Raw genomic sequence first — 24,282 nt, forward strand, 5'->3', positions numbered from 1 at the left:
TTTTTTTTTGCCTTTTCTGGAAATTAGTGAAGGCAGCGCATCAAAGGTGCGCACCTCGCTGCCCACCTTGGTGTGCTCTGAGGTGCGCACCCGGGAGCGCTACGAAGTGTGCTCCAAGGTGCGGCGTGCACGTTGTCGGAGCCCGGTTTGCCCCGGGTGCGCACCTCGCCTGCACCTTGGCCGGGGTGGGCACCTTGGCTGGGTTTGCCCAGGGTGCGCTCCGAAGCGGGGTTACTGGAGCGCCCCCTCTTTTTTTGTCAGAGCGTTTGGTGGGGTTTCTCGCATTGGCTCTTCCCAGGCCCGGTTGTTGGGTGCGCTCCCACCCTGGCGCGCGCGAAGTTGGAAGTTGGGTTAATTGCCCGGGCGCGCACCTTCGCCAGGGTGGGCACCTTGGTGCGCACACCTTGGCTGGGCTGCGCACCAGGGCGGGCTCAAGATGGCACCAGCATTCCCTTTTTCTCACTATCTTTCAAAACGGAAATTTTAAAATCTCGTTTTTTTTTTGCCTTTTATGGAAATTAGTGAAGGCATCGCATCAAAGGTGCGCACCTCGCTGCCCACCTTGGTGTGCTCCGAGGTGCCCACCACGGTGCGCAACGCCGGTGCGAACCCGGGAGCGCCCCGATGTGTGCTCCAAGGTGCGGCGTGCACGAAGTCGGACCCCGGTTTGCCCCGGGTGCGCACCTCGCGTGCACCTTGGTGCGCACACCTTGGCTGGGTTGCGCGGCCTGGTGGGCACCATGGTGCGCACCAAGGAGCGCTCCGAAGTGTGCTCCAAGGTGCGGCGTGCACGAAGTCGGAGCCCGGTTTGCCCCGGGTACGCACCTCGCGTGCACCTTCGCCGGGGTGGGCACCTCGGCTGGGTTGCGCGCCCTGGTGCGCACCAAGGAGCGCTCCGAAGTGTGCTCCAAGGTGCGGCGTGCACGAAGTCGGAGCCCGGTTTGCCCCGGGTGCGCACCTTCGCCGCGGTGCGCACCATGGCGTGCACGAAGTCGGAGCCCGGTTTGCCCCGGGTGCGCACCTCGCGTGCACCTTCGGCGGGGTTGCGCGCCCTGGTGCGCACCAAGGAGCGCTCCGAAGTGTGCTCCAAGGTGCGGCGTGCACGAAGTCGGAGCCCGGTTTGCCCCGGGTGCGCACCTCGCGTGCACCTTCGCCAGGGTGGGCACCTCGGTGCGCACACCTTCTCAATGTTTTCTTGCCTTTTCTGGAAATTGGTGAAGGCAGCGCATCAAAGGTGCGCACCTCGGTGTGCTCCGAGGTGCGAACCCGAGAGCGCTCCGAGGTGCCCACGAAGTCGAAAGTCGGGTTAATTGCATTGTTTTCCCCGGGTGCGCTCCGAGGTGCGCAACATCGGCGCGCACCAAGGAGGGCTCCGAAGTGTGCTCCAAGGTGCGCACGATGGCGTGCACCTCTGGTGCGCACGATTCGGAGCTCGGTTTGACCGGGGTGCGCACACCTTGGCTGGGTTGCGCACCTTTTGTGCGCTCCAAGGTGCGCACGAAGTCGGAGCTCGGTTTGCCCCGGGTGCGCACCTTCGCCAGGGTGCGCACCTTGATGCGCACGCCTTGGCTGGGCTGCGCACCTTGGTGGGCGCCATGGTGCGCACCTTTCGTGCGCTCCAAGGTGCGCACGAAGTCGGAGCTCGGTTTGCCCCGGGTGCGCACCTTGGTGGGCGCCATGGTGCACTCCGAGGTGCCCAAGATTGGTGCGCACCAAGGAGCGCTCCGAAGTGCGCTCCAAGGTGCGCGCGAAGTCGAAAGTTGGGTTAATTGTCCGGTTTGCCTCGGGTGCGCACCTTGCGTGCACCTTCGCCAGGGTGGGCGCCTTGGTGCGCACACCTTGGCTGGGCTGCGCACACCTTGGCACCCGCGTTTCCTTCATTTTAAATTTTTTTTTTTTACAATCTCTCAAGTGGGAAATTCTATAATCTCAACTTTTTTTGCCTTTTCAGGAAACTTTTGAATGGAGCGCATCATTGGTGCGCTCCGAAGTGTGCTCCAAAGCTCTCTCCAGCTGCGTGCACCTGCCCCGGCCGCGCACCCGGCCCCGCCCAGCTTCGCTCACCTGTCCCGGGCGTCTGGTGCGGAACCTTAGAGTAAGAAACATCACCGTGCACCTTGGCCAACGTGCGCGACTCGACCGAGCGCGCACTGGCCGAGGTGCACACCGATTTCACCTGGGTGCGCGCGCAGCACCTCGGGCGCACCGGGGTGCGCGCACAACGCCCGGGTTGCACCGTGGCCTGTGTGCTCGGGGCGCCTCGGGTGCGCGCTCGGTGTCGCCCCCGCGCGCGCGGTAGTGCGGGCAGCGCACCCCGGCCCGGCCCCGACGAGAACGCAAACGGGCAAAAGGTTTATTCAAATAGCATTGCGACGCCCGGCGAAAAACTAAAAAAGGGTGCAACACCGGGACTTCCCGGGAGGTCACCCATCCCAGTACTACTCCGGCCCAAGCGCGCTTAACTGCGGAGTTCTGATGGGATCCGGTGCACTAACGCTGGTATGATCGCACCCGTTATGAGCTTGTCGCAGTGTGTACTTAGCAAACCGCGACCCACGTGCGAATCCACCCCGGCCACCCACCCCCGTCGAGGTGCACACCCTCCCTCGCGAAGTGCGCCCCGTTCGCCAAGTGTGAGCCCTGCCCGGGTGCGCGCACCTTGCTAGGGCGTCGGGTGTGCACCCGGCCCGGCCTACGTGCGTGCACCTGGAGGGGGCGTCGTGTGCGTGCAGTGTCCCGTCTGCAACGCGGTGCCCACACACCACCTCGGGCGCAACGACCTGCGCTCACATGTGGGCCGAGTGCACCTTGGTGCATGTTCGGGGCGCCTCGGGTGCACGCTCGATCTTGCCCCGGTGCACCAAGGCGCTCGGTTTGCCCCGGGTGCGCACTTGGTGCAAGGTGGGCACCCAAAATAGGGATCAAGCACCAAAACACAAGTTTCGGGATGCAAAATGGGACCCAAGGACCACAAATGCGTTCCAAGACCCATGATGGGTCCACGAGAACAAAAATGTGTTCCGAGACTTAATAAACAAATATTGGGTTTTAGGAGAAGAAACATGCTCTGATGCCCAAAACGAGAATCGACCCCGAAAAGGCCACAGGCCAAAAGTGGGATGCGAGACAAAAAAAAATGGGACCCGAGGACCAAAATTGGGTTCCCAGGTCGAAGACAGGGCAACCGGACAAGAAACGACCTCTAAGGCTCGAAATGAGTCCCGACGACTAAAACTTGACAAGAAGCACCCATCAGGCACCCAACTCGACACCCATGGGATGCCGACCCACCCGGGCTTCCACCTAGCACACCTTGGCACCCACCCACCCTCGCACCCAACCTCGCACCCAACTTAGCACCTTTGAACCCACATTGGCACTCACCCTGACCCTGGCACCTTGGAACCCACATTGGCACTCACCTTGACCCTGGCACCCACCTTTGCACTCACCTTGGGACCCACCCTGGCTCCCACCTCGGCACCCACCCAGACACCCACCTTGGTTCCTTGGCACCCACCTTGGATCCTTGGCACCCACCCCGACACCCACCTTGGCACGCAACTTGGCTACTTGCCACCCACCTTGGCTCCTTGACGCCCACCCCGACAACCACCCCGTGACCTACCCTGGCTAGGGTTGGTGCACACCCACCCTGGTGCCCACCTTGGCACCCACCCTATGACCCACCTTGGCACGCACCTTAGTACCCACCCCGTTACCCACCCTAGGACCCACCCCGTGACCCACCTTGGCCAGGGTGGGTGCCTTGGTGCGCACAACTTGCCTGGGCTGCACACCAGGGCGGGCTCAAGATGGCACCCGCGTTCCGTTTTTTTCACTATCTTTCAAAACGGAAATTTTAAAATCTCATTTTTTTCTTTTTTTTGCCTTTTCTGGAAATTAGTGAAGGCAGCGCATCAAAGGTGCGCAATGCTGGTGCGAACCCGGGAGCGCTCCGATGTGTGCTCCAAGGTGCGGCGTGCACGAAGTCCGAGCCCGGTTTGCCCCGGGTGCGCACCTCGCGTGCACCTTCGCCGGGGTGAGCACCTTGGCTGGGTTGCGCGCCCTGGTGCGTACCAAGGAGCGCTCTGAAGTGTGCTCCAAGGTGCGGCGTGCACGAAGTCGGAGCCCGGTTTGCCCCGGGTGTGCACCTCGGGTGCGCACCTCGCGTGCACCTTCGCTGCGGTGGGCACCTTGGCTGGGTTGCGCGCCTTGGTGGGCACCATGCAGTGCACGAAGTCGGAGCCCGGTTTGCCCCGGGCGCGCACCTCCGCCAGGGTGGGCACCTTGGTGCGCACAACTTGCCTGGGCTGCGCATCAGGAAGGGCTCAAGATGGCACCCGCGTTCCGTTTTTTTCACTATCTTTCAGAACGGAAATTTTAAAATATCGTTTTTTTTTGCCTTTTCTGGAAATTAGTGAAGGCAGCGCATCAAAGGTGCGCAACGCTGGTGCGAACCTGGGAGCGCTCCGATGTGTGCTCCAAGGTGCGGCGTGCACGAAGTCGGAGCCCGGTTTGCCTCGGGTGCGCCCTGGTGGGCACCATGGTGCGCACCAAGGAGCGCTCCGAAGTGTGCTCCAAGGTGCGGCCTGCACGAAGTCGGAGCCCGGTTTGCCCCGGGTGTGCACCTCGGGTGGGCACCTTGGTGCGCATGCCTTGCCTGGGCTGCGCACCAGGGCGGGCTCAAGATGGCACCCGCGTTCCTTTTTTTTCACTATCTTTCAAAACGGAAATTTTAAAATCTCATTTTTTTTTGCCTTTTTCTGGAAATTAGTGAAGGCAGCGCATCAAAGGTGCGCACCTCGCTGCCCACCACGGTGCGCAACGCCGGTGGGCACCCGGGAGTGCTTCGAAGTGTGCTCCAAGGTGCTGCGTGCACGTTGTCGGAGCCCGGTTTGCCCCGGGTGCGCACCTCGCGTGCACCTTCGTCGGGGTGGGCACCTTGGCTTGGTTTGCCCCGGCTGCGCTCCGAAGCGGGGTTATTGGAGCGCCGCCTCTTTTTTTGTCGGAGCGTTTGGTGGGGTTTCTCGCATTGGCTCTTCCGAGGCCCGGTTGCCACCCTGGCGCGCACGAAGTCGGAAGTAGGGTTAATTGCCCGGGTGCGCACCTTTGCCAGGGTGGCACCTTACCTGGGCTGCGCACCAGGGCGGGCTCAAGATGGCACGCGCGTTCCGTTTTTTTCACTATCTTTCAAAACGGAAATTTTAAAATCTCCTTTTTTTTTTGCCTTTTCTGGAAATTAGTGAAGGCAGCGCATCAAAGGTGCGCACCTCGCTGCCCACCTTGGTGTGCTCTGAGGTGCGCACCCGGGAGCGCTACGAAGTGTGCTCCAAGGTGCGGCGTGCACGTTGTCGGAGCCCGGTTTGCCCCGGGTGCGCACCTCGCCTGCACCTTGGCCGGGGTGGGCACCTTGGCTGGGTTTGCCCAGGGTGCGCTCCGAAGCGGGGTTACTGGAGCGCCCCCTCTTTTTTTGTCAGAGAGTTTGGTGGGGTTTCTCGCATTGGCTCTTCCCAGGCCCGGTTGTTGGGTGCGCTCCCACCCTGGCGCGCGCGAAGTTGGAAGTTGGGTTAATTGCCCGGGCGCGCACCTTCGCCAGGGTGGGCACCTTGGTGCGCAAACCTTGGCTGGGCTGCGCACCAGGGCGGGCTCAAGATGGCACCAGCATTCCCTTTTTCTCACTATCTTTCAAAACGGAAATTTTAAAATCTCGTTTTTTTTTTGCCTTTTATGGAAATTAGTGAAGGCATCGCATCAAAGGTGCGCACCTCGCTGCCCACCTTGGTGTGCTCCGAGGTGCCCACCACGGTGCGCAACGCCGGTGCGAACCCGGGAGCGCCCCGATGTGTGCTCCAAGGTGCGGCGTGCACGAAGTCGGACCCCGGTTTGCCCCGGGTGCGCACCTCGCGTGCACCTTGGTGCGCACACCTTGGCTGGGTTGCGCGGCCTGGTGGGCACCATGGTGCGCACCAAGGAGCGCTCCGAAGTGTGCTCCAAGGTGCGGCGTGCACGAAGTCGGAGCCCGGTTTGCCCCGGGTGCGCACCTTCGCCGCGGTGGGCACCATGGCGTGCACGAAGTCGGAGCCCGGTTTGCCCCGGGTGCGCACCTCGCGTGCACCTTCGCCGGGGTGGGCACCTCGGCTGGGTTGCGCGCCCTGGTGCGCACCAAGGAGCGCTCTGAAGTGTGCTCCAAGGTGCGGCGTGCACGAAGTCGGAGCCCGGTTTGCCCCGGGTGTGCACCTCGCGTGCACCTTCGCTGCGGTGGGCACCTTGGCTGGGTTGCGCGCCTTGGTGGGCACCATGCAGTGCACGAAGTCGGAGCCCGGTTTGCCCCGGGCGCGCACCTCCGCCAGGGTGGGCACCTTGGTGCGCACAACTTGCCTGGGCTGCGCACCAGGAAGGGCTCAAGATGGCACCCGCGTTCCGTTTTTTTCACTATCTTTCAGAACGGAAATTTTAAAATATCGTTTTTTTTTGCCTTTTCTGGAAATTAGTGAAGGCAGCGCATCAAAGGTGCGCAACGCTGGTGCGAACCTGGGAGCGCTCCGATGTGTGCTCCAAGGTGCGGCGTGCACGAAGTCGGACCCCGGTTTGCCCCGGGTGCGCACCTCGCGTGCACCTTGGTGCGCACACCTTGGCTGGGTTGCGCGCCCTGGTGGGCACCATGGTGCGCACCAAGGAGCGCTCCGAAGTGTGCTCCAAGGTGCGGCGTGCACGAAGTCGGAGCCCGGTTTGCCCCGGGTGCGCACCTCGCGTGCACCTTCGCCGCGGTGGGCACCATGGCGTGCACGAAGTCGGAGCCCGGTTTGCCCCGGGTGCGCACCTCGCGTGCACCTTCGCCGGGGTGGGCACCTTAGTGTGCAGACCTTGGCTGGGTTGCGCGCCCTGGTGGGCACCATGGTGCGCACCAAGGAGCGCTCCGAAGTGTGCTCCAAGGTGCGGCCTGCACGAAGTCGGAGCCCGGTTTGCCCCGGGTGTGCACCTCGGGTGGGCACCTTGGTGCGCATGCCTTGCCTGGGCTGCGCACCAGGGCGGGCTCAAGATGGCACCCGCGTTCCTTTTTTTTCACTATCTTTCAAAACGGAAATTTTAAAATCTCATTTTTTTTTGCCTTTTTCTGGAAATTAGTGAAGGCAGCGCATCAAAGGTGCGCACCTCGCTGCCCACCACGGTGCGCAACGCCGGTGGGCACCCGGGAGTGCTTCGAAGTGTGCTCCAAGGTGCTGCGTGCACGTTGTCGGAGCCCGGTTTGCCCCGGGTGCGCACCTCGCGTGCACCTTCGTCGGGGTGGGCACCTTGGCTGGGTTTGCCCCGGCTGCGCTCCGAAGCGGGGTTATTGGAGCGCCGCCTCTTTTTTTGTCGGAGCGTTTGGTGGGGTTTCTCGCATTGGCTCTTCCGAGGCCCGGTTGCCACCCTGGCGCGCACGAAGTCGGAAGTAGGGTTAATTGCCCGGGTGCGCACCTTTGCCAGGGTGGGCACCTTACCTGGGCTGCGCACCAGGGCGGGCTCAAGATGGCACGCGCGTTCCGTTTTTTTCACTATCTTTCAAAACGGAAATTTTAAAATCTCCTTTTTTTTTTGCCTTTTCTGGAAATTAGTGAAGGCAGCGCATCAAAGGTGCGCACCTCGCTGCCCACCTTGGTGTGCTCTGAGGTGCGCACCCGGGAGCGCTACGAAGTGTGCTCCAAGGTGCGGCGTGCACGTTGTCGGAGCCCGGTTTGCCCCGGGTGCGCACCTCGCCTGCACCTTGGCCGGGGTGGGCACCTTGGCTGGGTTTGCCCAGGGTGCGCTCCGAAGCGGGGTTACTGGAGCGCCCCCTCTTTTTTTGTCAGAGCGTTTGGTGGGGTTTCTCGCATTGGCTCTTCCCAGGCCCGGTTGTTGGGTGCGCTCCCACCCTGGCGCGCGCGAAGTTGGAAGTTGGGTTAATTGCCCGGGCGCGCACCTTCGCCAGGGTGGGCACCTTGGTGCGCACACCTTGGCTGGGCTGCGCACCAGGGCGGGCTCAAGATGGCACCAGCATTCCCTTTTTCTCACTATCTTTCAAAACGGAAATTTTAAAATCTCGTTTTTTTTTTGCCTTTTATGGAAATTAGTGAAGGCATCGCATCAAAGGTGCGCACCTCGCTGCCCACCTTGGTGTGCTCCGAGGTGCCCACCACGGTGCGCAACGCCGGTGCGAACCCGGGAGCGCCCCGATGTGTGCTCCAAGGTGCGGCGTGCACGAAGTCGGACCCCGGTTTGCCCCGGGTGCGCACCTCGCGTGCACCTTGGTGCGCACACCTTGGCTGGGTTGCGCGGCCTGGTGGGCACCATGGTGCGCACCAAGGAGCGCTCCGAAGTGTGCTCCAAGGTGCGGCGTGCACGAAGTCGGAGCCCGGTTTGCCCCGGGTACGCACCTCGCGTGCACCTTCGCCGGGGTGGGCACCTCGGCTGGGTTGCGCGCCCTGGTGCGCACCAAGGAGCGCTCCGAAGTGTGCTCCAAGGTGCGGCGTGCACGAAGTCGGAGCCCGGTTTGCCCCGGGTGCGCACCTTCGCCGCGGTGCGCACCATGGCGTGCACGAAGTCGGAGCCCGGTTTGCCCCGGGTGCGCACCTCGCGTGCACCTTCGGCGGGGTTGCGCGCCCTGGTGGGCACCATGGTGCGCACCAAGGAGCGCTCCGAAGTGTGCTCCAAGGTGCGGCGTGCACGAAGTCGGAGCCCGGTTTGCCCCGGGTGCGCACCTCGCGTGCACCTTCGGCGGGGTTGCGCGCCCTGGTGGGCACCATGGTGCGCACCAAGGAGCGCTCCGAAGTGTGCTCCAAGGTGCGGCGTGCACGAAGTCGGAGCCCGGTTTGCCCCGGGTGCGCACCTCGCGTGCACCTTCGCCGCGGTGGGCACCATGGCGTGCACGAAGTCGGAGCCCGGTTTGCCCCGGGTGCGCACCTCGCGTGCACCTTCGCCAGGGTGGGCACCTCGGTGCGCACACCTTCTCAATGTTTTCTTGCCTTTTCTGGAAATTGGTGAAGGCAGCGCATCAAAGGTGCGCACCTCGGTGTGCTCCGAGGTGCGAACCCGAGAGCGCTCCGAGGTGCCCACGAAGTCGAAAGTCGGGTTAATTGCATTGTTTTCCCCGGGTGCGCTCCGAGGTGCGCAACATCGGCGCGCACCAAGGAGGGCTCCGAAGTGTGCTCCAAGGTGCGCACGATGGCGTGCACCTCTGGTGCGCACGATTCGGAGCTCGGTTTGACCGGGGTGCGCACACCTTGGCTGGGTTGCGCACCTTTTGTGCGCTCCAAGGTGCGCACGAAGTCGGAGCTCGGTTTGCCCCGGGTGCGCACCTTCGCCAGGGTGCGCACCTTGATGCGCACGCCTTGGCTGGGCTGCGCACCTTGGTGGGCGCCATGGTGCGCACCTTTCGTGCGCTCCAAGGTGCGCACGAAGTCGGAGCTCGGTTTGCCCCGGGTGCGCACCTTGGTGGGCGCCATGGTGCACTCCGAGGTGCCCAAGATTGGTGCGCACCAAGGAGCGCTCCGAAGTGCGCTCCAAGGTGCGCGCGAAGTCGAAAGTTGGGTTAATTGTCCGGTTTGCCTCGGGTGCGCACCTTGCGTGCACCTTCGCCAGGGTGGGCGCCTTGGTGCGCACACCTTGGCTGGGCTGCGCACACCTTGGCACCCGCGTTTCCTTCATTTTAAATTTTTTTTTTTTACAATCTCTCAAGTGGGAAATTCTATAATCTCAACTTTTTTTGCCTTTTCAGGAAACTTTTGAATGGAGCGCATCATTGGTGCGCTCCGAAGTGTGCTCCAAAGCTCTCTCCAGCTGCGTGCACCTGCCCCGGCCGCGCACCCGGCCCCGCCCAGCTTCGCTCACCTGTCCCGGGCGTCTGGTGCGGAACCTTAGAGTAAGAAACATCACCGTGCACCTTGGCCAACGTGCGCGACTCGACCGAGCGCGCACTGGCCGAGGTGCACACCGATTTCACCTGGGTGCGCGCGCAGCACCTCGGGCGCACCGGGGTGCGCGCACAACGCCCGGGTTGCACCGTGGCCTGTGTGCTCGGGGCGCCTCGGGTGCGCGCTCGGTGTCGCCCCCGCGCGCGCGGTAGTGCGGGCAGCGCACCCCGGCCCGGCCCGGCCCCGACGAGAACGCAAACGGGCAAAAGGTTTATTCAAATAGCATTGCGACGCCCGGCGAAAAACTAAAAAAGGGTGCAACACCGGGACTTCCCGGGAGGTCACCCATCCCAGTACTACTCCGGCCCAAGCGCGCTTAACTGCGGAGTTCTGATGGGATCCGGTGCACTAACGCTGGTATGATCGCACCCGTTATGAGCTTGTCGCAGTGTGTACTTAGCAAACCGCGACCCACGTGCGAATCCACCCCGGCCACCCACCCCCGTCGAGGTGCACACCCTCCCTCGCGAAGTGCGCCCCGTTCGCCAAGTGTGAGCCCTGCCCGGGTGCGCGCACCTTGCTAGGGCGTCGGGTGTGCACCCGGCCCGGCCTACGTGCGTGCACCTGGAGGGGGCGTCGTGTGCGTGCAGTGTCCCGTCTGCAACGCGGTGCCCACACACCACCTCGGGCGCAACGACCTGCGCTCACATGTGGGCCGAGTGCACCTTGGTGCATGTTCGGGGCGCCTCGGGTGCACGCTCGATCTTGCCCCGGTGCACCAAGGCGCTCGGTTTGCCCCGGGTGCGCACTTGGTGCAAGGTGGGCACCCAAAATAGGGATCAAGCACCAAAACACAAGTTTCGGGATGCAAAATGGGACCCAAGGACCACAAATGCGTTCCAAGACCCATGATGGGTCCACGAGAACAAAAATGTGTTCCGAGACTTAATAAACAAATATTGGGTTTTAGGAGAAGAAACATGCTCTGATGCCCAAAACGAGAATCGACCCCGAAAAGGCCACAGGCCAAAAGTGGGATGCGAGACAAAAAAAAATGGGACCCGAGGACCAAAATTGGGTTCCCAGGTCGAAGACAGGGCAACCGGACAAGAAACGACCTCTAAGGCTCGAAATGAGTCCTGACGACTAAAACTTGACAAGAAGCACCCATCAGGCACCCAACTCGACACCCATGGGATGCCGACCCACCCGGGCTTCCACCTAGCACACCTTGGCACCCACCCACCCTCGCACCCAACCTCGCACCCAACTTAGCACCTTTGAACCCACATTGGCACTCACCCTGACCCTGGCACCTTGGAACCCACATTGGCACTCACCTTGACCCTGGCACCCACCTTTGCACTCACCTTGGGACCCACCCTGGCTCCCACCTCGGCACCCACCCAGACACCCACCTTGGTTCCTTGGCACCCACCTTGGATCCTTGGCACCCACCCCGACACCCACCTTGGCACGCAACTTGGCTACTTGCCACCCACCTTGGCTCCTTGACGCCCACCCCGACAACCACCCCGTGACCTACCCTGGCTAGGGTTGGTGCACACCCACCCTGGTGCCCACCTTGGCACCCACCCTATGACCCACCTTGGCACGCACCTTAGTACCCACCCCGTTACCCACCCTAGGACCCACCCCGTGACCCACCTTGGCCAGGGTGGGTGCCTTGGTGCGCACAACTTGCCTGGGCTGCACACCAGGGCGGGCTCAAGATGGCACCCGCGTTCCGTTTTTTTCACTATCTTTCAAAACGGAAATTTTAAAATCTCATTTTTTTCTTTTTTTTGCCTTTTCTGGAAATTAGTGAAGGCAGCGCATCAAAGGTGCGCAATGCTGGTGCGAACCCGGGAGCGCTCCGATGTGTGCTCCAAGGTGCGGCGTGCACGAAGTCCGAGCCCGGTTTGCCCCGGGTGCGCACCTCGCGTGCACCTTCGCCGGGGTGAGCACCTTGGCTGGGTTGCGCGCCCTGGTGCGTACCAAGGAGCGCTCTGAAGTGTGCTCCAAGGTGCGGCGTGCACGAAGTCGGAGCCCGGTTTGCCCCGGGTGTGCACCTCGGGTGCGCACCTCGCGTGCACCTTCGCTGCGGTGGGCACCTTGGCTGGGTTGCGCGCCTTGGTGGGCACCATGCAGTGCACGAAGTCGGAGCCCGGTTTGCCCCGGGCGCGCACCTCCGCCAGGGTGGGCACCTTGGTGCGCACAACTTGCCTGGGCTGCGCATCAGGAAGGGCTCAAGATGGCACCCGCGTTCCGTTTTTTTCACTATCTTTCAGAACGGAAATTTTAAAATATCGTTTTTTTTTGCCTTTTCTGGAAATTAGTGAAGGCAGCGCATCAAAGGTGCGCAACGCTGGTGCGAACCTGGGAGCGCTCCGATGTGTGCTCCAAGGTGCGGCGTGCACGAAGTCGGAGCCCGGTTTGCCTCGGGTGCGCCCTGGTGGGCACCATGGTGCGCACCAAGGAGCGCTCCGAAGTGTGCTCCAAGGTGCGGCCTGCACGAAGTCGGAGCCCGGTTTGCCCCGGGTGTGCACCTCGGGTGGGCACCTTGGTGCGCATGCCTTGCCTGGGCTGCGCACCAGGGCGGGCTCAAGATGGCACCCGCGTTCCTTTTTTTTCACTATCTTTCAAAACGGAAATTTTAAAATCTCATTTTTTTTTGCCTTTTTCTGGAAATTAGTGAAGGCAGCGCATCAAAGGTGCGCACCTCGCTGCCCACCACGGTGCGCAACGCCGGTGGGCACCCGGGAGTGCTTCGAAGTGTGCTCCAAGGTGCTGCGTGCACGTTGTCGGAGCCCGGTTTGCCCCGGGTGCGCACCTCGCGTGCACCTTCGTCGGGGTGGGCACCTTGGCTTGGTTTGCCCCGGCTGCGCTCCGAAGCGGGGTTATTGGAGCGCCGCCTCTTTTTTTGTCGGAGCGTTTGGTGGGGTTTCTCGCATTGGCTCTTCCGAGGCCCGGTTGCCACCCTGGCGCGCACGAAGTCGGAAGTAGGGTTAATTGCCCGGGTGCGCACCTTTGCCAGGGTGGCACCTTACCTGGGCTGCGCACCAGGGCGGGCTCAAGATGGCACGCGCGTTCCGTTTTTTTCACTATCTTTCAAAACGGAAATTTTAAAATCTCCTTTTTTTTTTGCCTTTTCTGGAAATTAGTGAAGGCAGCGCATCAAAGGTGCGCACCTCGCTGCCCACCTTGGTGTGCTCTGAGGTGCGCACCCGGGAGCGCTACGAAGTGTGCTCCAAGGTGCGGCGTGCACGTTGTCGGAGCCCGGTTTGCCCCGGGTGCGCACCTCGCCTGCACCTTGGCCGGGGTGGGCACCTTGGCTGGGTTTGCCCAGGGTGCGCTCCGAAGCGGGGTTACTGGAGCGCCCCCTCTTTTTTTGTCAGAGAGTTTGGTGGGGTTTCTCGCATTGGCTCTTCCCAGGCCCGGTTGTTGGGTGCGCTCCCACCCTGGCGCGCGCGAAGTTGGAAGTTGGGTTAATTGCCCGGGCGCGCACCTTCGCCAGGGTGGGCACCTTGGTGCGCAAACCTTGGCTGGGCTGCGCACCAGGGCGGGCTCAAGATGGCACCAGCATTCCCTTTTTCTCACTATCTTTCAAAACGGAAATTTTAAAATCTCGTTTTTTTTTTGCCTTTTATGGAAATTAGTGAAGGCATCGCATCAAAGGTGCGCACCTCGCTGCCCACCTTGGTGTGCTCCGAGGTGCCCACCACGGTGCGCAACGCCGGTGCGAACCCGGGAGCGCCCCGATGTGTGCTCCAAGGTGCGGCGTGCACGAAGTCGGACCCCGGTTTGCCCCGGGTGCGCACCTCGCGTGCACCTTGGTGCGCACACCTTGGCTGGGTTGCGCGGCCTGGTGGGCACCATGGTGCGCACCAAGGAGCGCTCCGAAGTGTGCTCCAAGGTGCGGCGTGCACGAAGTCGGAGCCCGGTTTGCCCCGGGTGCGCACCTTCGCCGCGGTGGGCACCATGGCGTGCACGAAGTCGGAGCCCGGTTTGCCCCGGGTGCGCACCTCGCGTGCACCTTCGCCGGGGTGGGCACCTCGGCTGGGTTGCGCGCCCTGGTGCGCACCAAGGAGCGCTCTGAAGTGTGCTCCAAGGTGCGGCGTGCACGAAGTCGGAGCCCGGTTTGCCCCGGGTGTGCACCTCGCGTGCACCTTCGCTGCGGTGGGCACCTTGGCTGGGTTGCGCGCCTTGGTGGGCACCATGCAGTGCACGAAGTCGGAGCCCGGTTTGCCCCGGGCGCGCACCTCCGCCAGGGTGGGCACCTTGGTGCGCACAACTTGCCTGGGCTGCGCACCAGGAAGGGCTCAAGATGGCACCCGCGTTCCGTTTTTTTCACTATCTTTCAGAACGGAAATTTTAAAATATCGTTTTTTTTTGCCTTTTCTGGAAATTAGTGAAGGCAGCGCATCAAAGGTGCGCAACGCTGGTGCGAACCTGGGAGCGCTCCGATGTGTGCTCCAAGGTGCGGCGTGCACGAAGTCGGACCCCGGTTTGCCCCGGGTGCGCACCTCGCGTGCACCTTGGTGCGCACACCTTGGCTGGGTTGCGCGCCCTGGTGGGCACCATGGTGCGCACCAAGGAGCGCTCCGAAGTGTGCTCCAAGGTGCGGCGTGCACGAAGTCGGAGCCCGGTTTGCCCCGGGTGCGCACCTCGCGTGCACCTTCGCCGCGGTGGGCACCATGGCGTGCACGAAGTCGGAGCCCGGTTTGCCCCGGGTGCGCACCTCGCGTGCACCTTCGCCGGGGTGGGCACCTTAGTGTGCAGACCTTGGCTGGGTTGCGCGCCCTGGTGGGCACCATGGTGCGCACCAAGGAGCGCTCCGAAGTGTGCTCCAAGGTGCGGCCTGCACGAAGTCGGAGCCCGGTTTGCCCCGGGTGTGCACCTCGGGTGGGCACCTTGGTGCGCATGCCTTGCCTGGGCTGCGCACCAGGGCGGGCTCAAGATGGCACCCGCGTTCCTTTTTTTTCACTATCTTTCAAAACGGAAATTTTAAAATCTCATTTTTTTTTGCCTTTTTCTGGAAATTAGTGAAGGCAGCGCATCAAAGGTGCGCACCTCGCTGCCCACCACGGTGCGCAACGCCGGTGGGCACCCGGGAGTGCTTCGAAGTGTGCTCCAAGGTGCTGCGTGCACGTTGTCGGAGCCCGGTTTGCCCCGGGTGCGCACCTCGCGTGCACCTTCGTCGGGGTGGGCACCTTGGCTGGGTTTGCCCCGGCTGCGCTCCGAAGCGGGGTTATTGGAGCGCCGCCTCTTTTTTTGTCGGAGCGTTTGGTGGGGTTTCTCGCATTGGCTCTTCCGAGGCCCGGTTGCCACCCTGGCGCGCACGAAGTCGGAAGTAGGGTTAATTGCCCGGGTGCGCACCTTTGCCAGGGTGGGCACCTTACCTGGGCTGCGCACCAGGGCGGGCTCAAGATGGCACGCGCGTTCCGTTTTTTTCACTATCTTTCAAAACGGAAATTTTAAAATCTCCTTTTTTTTTTGCCTTTTCTGGAAATTAGTGAAGGCAGCGCATCAAAGGTGCGCACCTCGCTGCCCACCTTGGTGTGCTCTGAGGTGCGCACCCGGGAGCGCTACGAAGTGTGCTCCAAGGTGCGGCGTGCACGTTGTCGGAGCCCGGTTTGCCCCGGGTGCGCACCTCGCCTGCACCTTGGCCGGGGTGGGCACCTTGGCTGGGTTTGCCCAGGGTGCGCTCCGAAGCGGGGTTACTGGAGCGCCCCCTCTTTTTTTGTCAGAGCGTTTGGTGGGGTTTCTCGCATTGGCTCTTCCCAGGCCCGGTTGTTGGGTGCGCTCCCACCCTGGCGCGCGCGAAGTTGGAAGTTGGGTTAATTGCCCGGGCGCGCACCTTCGCCAGGGTGGGCACCTTGGTGCGCACACCTTGGCTGGGCTGCGCACCAGGGCGGGCTCAAGATGGCACCAGCATTCCCTTTTTCTCACTATCTTTCAAAACGGAAATTTTAAAATCTCGTTTTTTTTTTGCCTTTTATGGAAATTAGTGAAGGCATCGCATCAAAGGTGCGCACCTCGCTGCCCACCTTGGTGTGCTCCGAGGTGCCCACCACGGTGCGCAACGCCGGTGCGAACCCGGGAGCGCCCCGATGTGTGCTCCAAGGTGCGGCGTGCACGAAGTCGGACCCCGGTTTGCCCCGGGTGCGCACCTCGCGTGCACCTTGGTGCGCACACCTTGGCTGGGTTGCGCGGCCTGGTGGGCACCATGGTGCGCACCAAGGAGCGCTCCGAAGTGTGCTCCAAGGTGCGGCGTGCACGAAGTCGGAGCCCGGTTTGCCCCGGGTACGCACCTCGCGTGCACCTTCGCCGGGGTGGGCACCTCGGCTGGGTTGCGCGCCCTGGTGCGCACCAAGGAGCGCTCCGAAGTGTGCTCCAAGGTGCGGCGTGCACGAAGTCGGAGCCCGGTTTGCCCCGGGTGCGCACCTTCGCCGCGGTGCGCACCATGGCGTGCACGAAGTCGGAGCCCGGTTTGCCCCGGGTGCGCACCTCGCGTGCACCTTCGGCGGGGTTGCGCGCCCTGGTGGGCACCATGGTGCGCACCAAGGAGCGCTCCGAAGTGTGCTCCAAGGTGCGGCGTGCACGAAGTCGGAGCCCGGTTTGCCCCGGGTGCGCACCTCGCGTGCACCTTCGGCGGGGTTGCGCGCCCTGGTGGGCACCATGGTGCGCACCAAGGAGCGCTCCGAAGTGTGCTCCAAGGTGCGGCGTGCACGAAGTCGGAGCCCGGTTTGCCCCGGGTGCGCACCTCGCGTGCACCTTCGCCGCGGTGGGCACCATGGCGTGCACGAAGTCGGAGCCCGGTTTGCCCCGGGTGCGCACCTCGCGTGCACCTTCGCCGGGGTGGGCACCTCGGCTGGGTTGCGCGCCCTGGTGCGCACCAAGGAGCGCTCCGAAGTGTGCTCCAAGGTGCGGCGTGCACGAAGTCGGAGCCCGGTTTGCCCCGGGTGCGCACCTCGCGTGCACCTTCGCCAGGGTGGGCACCTCGGTGCGCACACCTTCTCAATGTTTTCTTGCCTTTTCTGGAAATTGGTGAAGGCAGCGCATCAAAGGTGCGCACCTCGGTGTGCTCCGAGGTGCGAACCCGAGAGCGCTCCGAGGTGCCCACGAAGTCGAAAGTCGGGTTAATTGCATTGTTTTCCCCGGGTGCGCTCCGAGGTGCGCAACATCGGCGCGCACCAAGGAGGGCTCCGAAGTGTGCTCCAAGGTGCGCACGATGGCGTGCACCTCTGGTGCGCACGATTCGGAGCTCGGTTTGACCGGGGTGCGCACACCTTGGCTGGGTTGCGCACCTTTTGTGCGCTCCAAGGTGCGCACGAAGTCGGAGCTCGGTTTGCCCCGGGTGCGCACCTTCGCCAGGGTGCGCACCTTGATGCGCACGCCTTGGCTGGGCTGCGCACCTTGGTGGGCGCCATGGTGCGCACCTTTCGTGCGCTCCAAGGTGCGCACGAAGTCGGAGCTCGGTTTGCCCCGGGTGCGCACCTTGGTGGGCGCCATGGTGCACTCCGAGGTGCCCAAGATTGGTGCGCACCAAGGAGCGCTCCGAAGTGCGCTCCAAGGTGCGCGCGAAGTCGAAAGTTGGGTTAATTGTCCGGTTTGCCTCGGGTGCGCACCTTGCGTGCACCTTCGCCAGGGTGGGCGCCTTGGTGCGCACACCTTGGCTGGGCTGCGCACACCTTGGCACCCGCGTTTCCTTCATTTTAAATTTTTTTTTTTTACAATCTCTCAAGTGGGAAATTCTATAATCTCAACTTTTTTTGCCTTTTCAGGAAACTTTTGAATGGAGCGCATCATTGGTGCGCTCCGAAGTGTGCTCCAAAGCTCTCTCCAGCTGCGTGCACCTGCCCCGGCCGCGCACCCGGCCCCGCCCAGCTTCGCTCACCTGTCCCGGGCGTCTGGTGCGGAACCTTAGAGTAAGAAACATCACCGTGCACCTTGGCCAACGTGCGCGACTCGACCGAGCGCGCACTGGCCGAGGTGCACACCGATTTCACCTGGGTGCGCGCGCAGCACCTCGGGCGCACCGGGGTGCGCGCACAACGCCCGGGTTGCACCGTGGCCTGTGTGCTCGGGGCGCCTCGGGTGCGCGCTCGGTGTCGCCCCCGCGCGCGCGGTAGTGCGGGCAGCGCACCCCGGCCCGGCCCGGCCCCGACGAGAACGCAAACGGGCAAAAGGTTTATTCAAATAGCATTGCGACGCCCGGCGAAAAACTAAAAAAGGGTGCAACACCGGGACTTCCCGGGAGGTCACCCATCCCAGTACTACTCCGGCCCAAGCGCGCTTAACTGCGGAGTTCTGATGGGATCCGGTGCACTAACGCTGGTATGATCGCACCCGTTATGAGCTTGTCGCAGTGTGTACTTAGCAAACCGCGACCCACGTGCGAATCCACCCCGGCCACCCACCCCCGTCGAGGTGCACACCCTCCCTCGCGAAGTGCGCCCCGTTCGCCAAGTGTGAGCCCTGCCCGGGTGCGCGCACCTTGCTAGGGCGTCGGGTGTGCACCCGGCCCGGCCTACGTGCGTGCACCTGGAGGGGGCGTCGTGTGCGTGCAGTGTCCCGTCTGCAACGCGGTGCCCACACACCACCTCGGGCGCAACGACCTGCGCTCACATGTGGGCCGAGTGCACCTTGGTGCATGTTCGGGGCGCCTCGGGTGCACGCTCGATCTTGCCCCGGTGCACCAAGGCGCTCGGTTTGCCCCGGGTGCGCACTTGGTGCAAGGTGGGCACCCAAAATAGGGATCAAGCACCAAAACACAAGTTTCGGGATGCAAAATGGGACCCAAGGACCACAAATGCGTTCCAAGACCCATGATGGGTCCACGAGAACAAAAATGTGTTCCGAGACTTAATAAACAAATATTGGGTTTTAGGAGAAGAAACATGCTCTGATGCCCAAAACGAGAATCGACCCCGAAAAGGCCACAGGCCAAAAGTGGGATGCGAGACAAAAAAAAATGGGACCCGAGGACCAAAATTGGGTTCCCAGGTCGAAGACAGGGCAACCGGACAAGAAACGACCTCTAAGGCTCGAAATGAGTCCCGACGACTAAAACTTGACAAGAAGCACCCATCAGGCACCCAACTCGACACCCATGGGATGCCGACCCACCCGGGCTTCCACCTAGCACACCTTGGCACCCACCCACCCTCGCACCCAACCTCGCACCCAACTTAGCACCTTTGAACCCACATTGGCACTCACCCTGACCCTGGCACCTTGGAACCCACATTGGCACTCACCTTGACCCTGGCACCCACCTTTGCACTCACCTTGGGACCCACCCTGGCTCCCACCTCGGCACCCACCCAGACACCCACCTTGGTTCCTTGGCACCCACCTTGGATCCTTGGCACCCACCCCGACACCCACCTTGGCACGCAACTTGGCTACTTGCCACCCACCTTGGCTCCTTGACGCCCACCCCGACAACCACCCCGTGACCTACCCTGGCTAGGGTTGGTGCACACCCACCCTGGTGCCCACCTTGGCACCCACCCTATGACCCACCTTGGCACGCACCTTAGTACCCACCCCGTTACCCACCCTAGGACCCACCCCGTGACCCACCTTGGCCAGGGTGGGTGCACCCACCCTGGTGCCCACCTTGGCACCCACCCATCCTAGCACCCAGCCTGTGACCGGGCTTGGAACCCAACCTTGCACCCGCACCCGTCTTGGCCAGTGTGGGTGCGCACCCATCCTGGCACCCACGTTGTGACACACCCTTTAACCCACGCACCCTAGCACCCACGTTGGCACCCACCTTGGAACCCAACCTAGCAACTTGGCACCCACCCCGTGACCCACCTTGGCATCCACCATAGCAGTCGCCGACTTGGCACCCACCTCGGCACCCACCTTGACACTTGTGGACCCACCTTGCCACTCACCCTAGCATCGACCCATCCTAGCACCCACCCTGGCACCTTTGCACCCTAGCACTCACCCATCCTAGCACCTAACCTGTGACCCACCTTGACACTCACCCTCGCACCCACCTTGGAACCCAACCTAGCACCCACCCACCCTGACACCAACCCTAGCACCTACCCACCCTTGCACCCACCCTGTGACCCATCTTGGCACCCACCCATCCTACCACTCAACCTATCACCCACCTTCTCACCCACCTTGGCATCCACCTTAGCACCCACCCACACTGGCACCTTGGCACCCACCTCGGGCAAGGTGGGTGCACACCCACCCTGGCACCCAATTTAGAACCCACCGAGCATGTTACCCACCTTGGCACCCACATTGCAGCCCACCCTAGTACCCACCCTATGACCCACATTGGCATCCACACCCTAGCACCCAGGCACCTCGACACCCGCCTTGACACCCACCCTAGCACTGAACCTGTGACCCACCTTGGAACTCACCCTAGAACCCACCCACCCTGTGAACCACCTTGGCATCCACCTTAGCACCCACCCACCTTGGCACCCACTCTAGCACTCACCCATCCTAACACCCAACTTGTTACCCACCTTGGCACCCGCCCTCGCGTCCACCTTGAAACCCACCCTAGCACCCACCCACGCAGGAGCCCACCTTGGCACCCAACCTAACACCCACGCATCCTGGCACCCAACTTGTGACCCACCTTGGAACCCACCCTAGTACCCACCTTTGAACCCACTATATCACCAACCCACCTTGGCACCCACCCTATGACCCTCTTTGGAATCCACCCTAGCACGCACCCACCCTGGCACCCACCATGGAGCGCACCCTAGCACCCACCCACCTCGGCACGCACCTCAACACCCACCTTGGTGTGCGCACTGCGCCAACCTCTCAAAGACCCTATGTGGTGCGCTCCAAAGTGTACACCTTTGGTGCGCTCCAAGGTGCGCACCTTTGGTGCACACCGAGGTGCACACCAAAGTGTGCACCGAGGTGAGCACCAAAGTGCACTCCAGGGTGCACACCAAGGCGTGCACCTTTGGTGCGGTCAATGCAAACGAATTCGGAAGTTGGGGTCGATGTCCTAATCGCTGCTGCAGACTACACGTATGAGAATCGGACAAATAGCTTTATATAGGGGAGGTGTTGCGTTTGATGGGTCGACTCCCCTGGTTGTGTGCACTGCACCAACTTCAAAGACCCTGTCTTGTTTAAGAAGTCAAAAGTTGGGGTGGATGTCCTAATCATTGCTGCAGTCTACGCATGTATGAGAATCAGACAAATAGCTTATATAGGGGAGGTGTTGCATTCGGTGGGTTGACTCCCCTGGTTGTGCGCACTGCGCCAACCTCAAAGACCCCGCATAGCAGAAGAAGTCGGAAGTCGGATTTTGGTGAGCACCAAGGCGTGCACCTTTGGTGCGGTCAACGCAGACGAATTCAGAAGTTGGGGTGGATGTCCTAATCGTTGTTGCAGGCTACACATGTATGAGAATCAGACAAATAGCTTATATAGGGGAGGTGTTGGGTTTGATGGGTCAACTCCCTTGGTTGTGCGCATTACGCCAACCTCAAAGACCTTGTTTTCGTTAAGAAGTCAAAAGTTGGGGTCAATGTCCTAATGGCTCCTGCAGGCTACACATGTATGAGAATCGGACAAATAGCTTATATAGGGGAGGTGTTGGGTTTGATGGGTCGACTCCCCTGGTTGTGCGCATTACGTCAACCTCAAAGACCTTGTTTTCGTTAAGAAGTCAAAAGTTGGGGTCGATGTCCTAATTGCTCCTGTAGACTACACATGTATGAGAATCAGACAAATAGCTTATATAGGGGAGGTGTTGGGTTTGATGGGTTGACTCCCCTAGTTGTTCGCATTACACCAACCTCAAAGACCTTGTTTTCGTTTAGAAGCCGAAAGTTGGGGTCGATGTCCTAATTGCTCCTGCAGGCTACGCATGTATGAGAATCAGACAAATAGCTTATATAGGGGAGGTGTTGGGTTTGATGGGTCGACTCCCCTGGTTGTGCGCATTGCGCCAACCTCAAAGACCCTGCATTGCGGATGAAGTCGAAAGTCAGAGTTTGGTGTGCTACAAGGTGTGGTCGAAGGTGCTCACCTAGGTGTGCACCTTTGGAGCACAGGAAAAGTGCCCTCCAAAAGTGCGCACCTTTGGAGTGCACAAAAGTGCCCTCCAAAAGTGCGCACCTTTGGAGCGCAGAAAAGTGCCCTCCAAAAAGTGCCCTCCAAAAGTGCGCACCTTTGGAGCGCAGAAAAGTGCCCTCCAAAAAGTGCCCTCCAAAAGTGCGCACCTTTGGAGCGCAGAAAAGTGCCCTCCAAAAAGTGCCCTCCAAAAGTGCGCACCTTTGGAGCGCAGAAAAGTGCCCTCCAAAAGTGCGCACCTTTGGAGCGCAGAAAAGTGCCCTCCAAAAAGTGCCCTCCAAAAGTGCGCACCTTTGGAGCGCAGAAAAGTGCCCTCCAAAAAGTGCCCTCCAAAAGTGCGCACCTTTGGAGCGCAGAAAAGTGCCCTCCAAAAAGTGCCCTCCAAAAGTGCGCACCTTTGGAGCGCAGAAAAGTGCCCTCCAAAAAGTGCCCTCCAAAAGTGCGCACCTTTGGAGCGCAGAAAAGTGCCCTCCAAAAAGTGCCCTCCAAAAGTGCGCACCTTTGGAGCGTAGAAAAGTGCCCTCCAAAAGTGCGCACCTTTGGAGCGCACAAAAGTGCCCTCCAAAAGTGCGCACTTTTGGTGCGCACCAAGGCGCTGGTTCGGTCGTTGCAGGCGAGTTCGGAAGTTGGGGTCGATGTCCTGAGCGGAGGTGCAAACTACACAGGTGTCGGAATCGGACAAATAGCTTATATAGGGGAGGTGTATGCTTCGATGGGTCGACTCCCCAGGTTGAGCGCACCGCGCCAACCTCAAAGACCCTACGGTATGGATGAAGTCGGAAGTTGGGTCCGATGACCAATTCGATTAGTAGGTATGCTCATGAGGTCGGAATTTGGGTCCGATGACCTGCCATGTGCAGGAAGGCGAATGTTGACACTGTGCGTTGCAAGGTGCACACCAAGGCGCTGGTGCGGTCTTTTTAGTCGAGTTCGGAAGTTGGGGTCGATGTCCTGATCGGAGGTGCAAGCTACACAGGTGTGGGAATCGGACAAATAGCTTATATAGGGGAGGTGTATGCTTCGTTGGGTCGACTCCCCGGGTTGAGCGCACCGCGCCAACCTCAAAGACCCTACGGTATGGATGAAGTCGGAAGTTGGGTCCGATGACCGATTCGATATGTAGGCATACTCGCGAGGTCGGAATTTGGGTCCGATGACCTGCCACGTGCAGGAAGGCGAATGTTGGCACTGTGCGTTGCAAGGTGCGCACCAAGGCGCTGGTTCGGTCGTTGGAGGCGAGTTCGGAAGTTGGGGTCGATGTCTTGATCGGAGGTGCAAACTACACAGGTGTGGGAATCGGACAAATAGCTTATATAGGGGAGGTGTATGCTTCGTTGGGTCGACTCCCCGGGTTGAGCGCACCGCGCCAACCTCAAAGACCCTACGGTATGGATGAAGTCGGAAGTTGGGTCCGATGACCGATTCGATATGTAGGCATACTCGCGAGGTCGGAATTTGGGTCCGATGACCTGCCATGTGCAGGAAGGCGAATGTTGGGACTGTGCGTCGCAAGGTGCGCACCAAGGCGCTGGTGCCGTCGTTGCAGTCGAGTTCGGAAGTTGGGGTCGATGTCCTGGTCAGAGGTGCAAACTACACAGGTGTGGGAATCGGACAAATAGCTTATATAGGGGAGGTGTATGCTTCGATGGGTCGACTCCCTGGGTTGAGCGCACCGCGCCAACCTCAAAGACCCTACAGTATGGATGAAGTCGGAAGTTGGGTCCGATGACCGATTCGATACGTAGGCATATTGGCGAGGTCTGAATTTGTGTCCGATGACCTGCCATGCGCAGGAAGGCGGAATTTGGGTCCGATGACCGAGTTGATGGCGTGCCATGCGCAGAAAGGCGGAATTTGGGTCCGATGACCGAGTTGATGTTGATGGCCCGCCATGCACAGGAAGGCGGAATTTGGGTCCGATGACCGATTTGAAGGCGTGCCATACGCAAAAAGGCGGAGTTTGGGTCTGATGACCGAGTTGATATTGATGGCCCGCCATGCGCAGGAAGGCGGAATTTGGGTCCGATGACCTGACATACGCATGGAGTCCGACTCGGGGGCCGATGTTCGATTCGATGACTTGCATTGTGGGTAAAGTCGGAAGTTGTGGTCTTTGACCCGATTCGATGACCAGACTTCGGCTGCTTGAGAATCGGACAAATAACTTATATAGGGGAGGTAGTGTTCTCGAGCATCCTCCCCCCGTGCCCGTTTATGTCGATTGATGCTGGTGCTCGACTGGTTGGAGCGCTCGGATGCAAAAATCTTGCACCAGGATTTATCGATTGTGATGGACACGGCAAGTCTCCTGATTGCT

The 24,282-nt window shown here is 61.2% G+C and overlaps 3 non-coding genes across 3 annotated transcripts; all 3 read right to left on the minus strand.

Annotated features, from left to right (window-relative positions):
- Positions 1-2,394: 2,394 nt before the first annotated feature.
- On the minus strand, positions 2,395-2,513 carry LOC131866883 (5S ribosomal RNA). The gene has a single exon (XR_009365482.1). It is a non-coding gene; the product is annotated as a 5S ribosomal RNA (ribosomal RNA).
- A 7,671-nt stretch (positions 2,514-10,184) lies between these two features.
- Positions 10,185-10,303, minus strand: LOC131866884 (5S ribosomal RNA). Its single transcript, XR_009365483.1, has one exon. It is a non-coding gene; the product is annotated as a 5S ribosomal RNA (ribosomal RNA).
- Positions 10,304-18,107: 7,804 nt separating this feature from the next.
- On the minus strand, positions 18,108-18,226 carry LOC131866885 (5S ribosomal RNA). Its single transcript, XR_009365484.1, has one exon. It is a non-coding gene; the product is annotated as a 5S ribosomal RNA (ribosomal RNA).
- Between the last annotated feature and the right edge of the window lie 6,056 nt (positions 18,227-24,282).

The sequence above is a fragment of the Cryptomeria japonica genome, unplaced genomic scaffold (genome assembly GCF_030272615.1).
Source record: "Cryptomeria japonica unplaced genomic scaffold, Sugi_1.0 HiC_scaffold_156, whole genome shotgun sequence".
NCBI classification, from domain to species: Eukaryota; Viridiplantae; Streptophyta; class Pinopsida; order Cupressales; family Cupressaceae; genus Cryptomeria; species Cryptomeria japonica.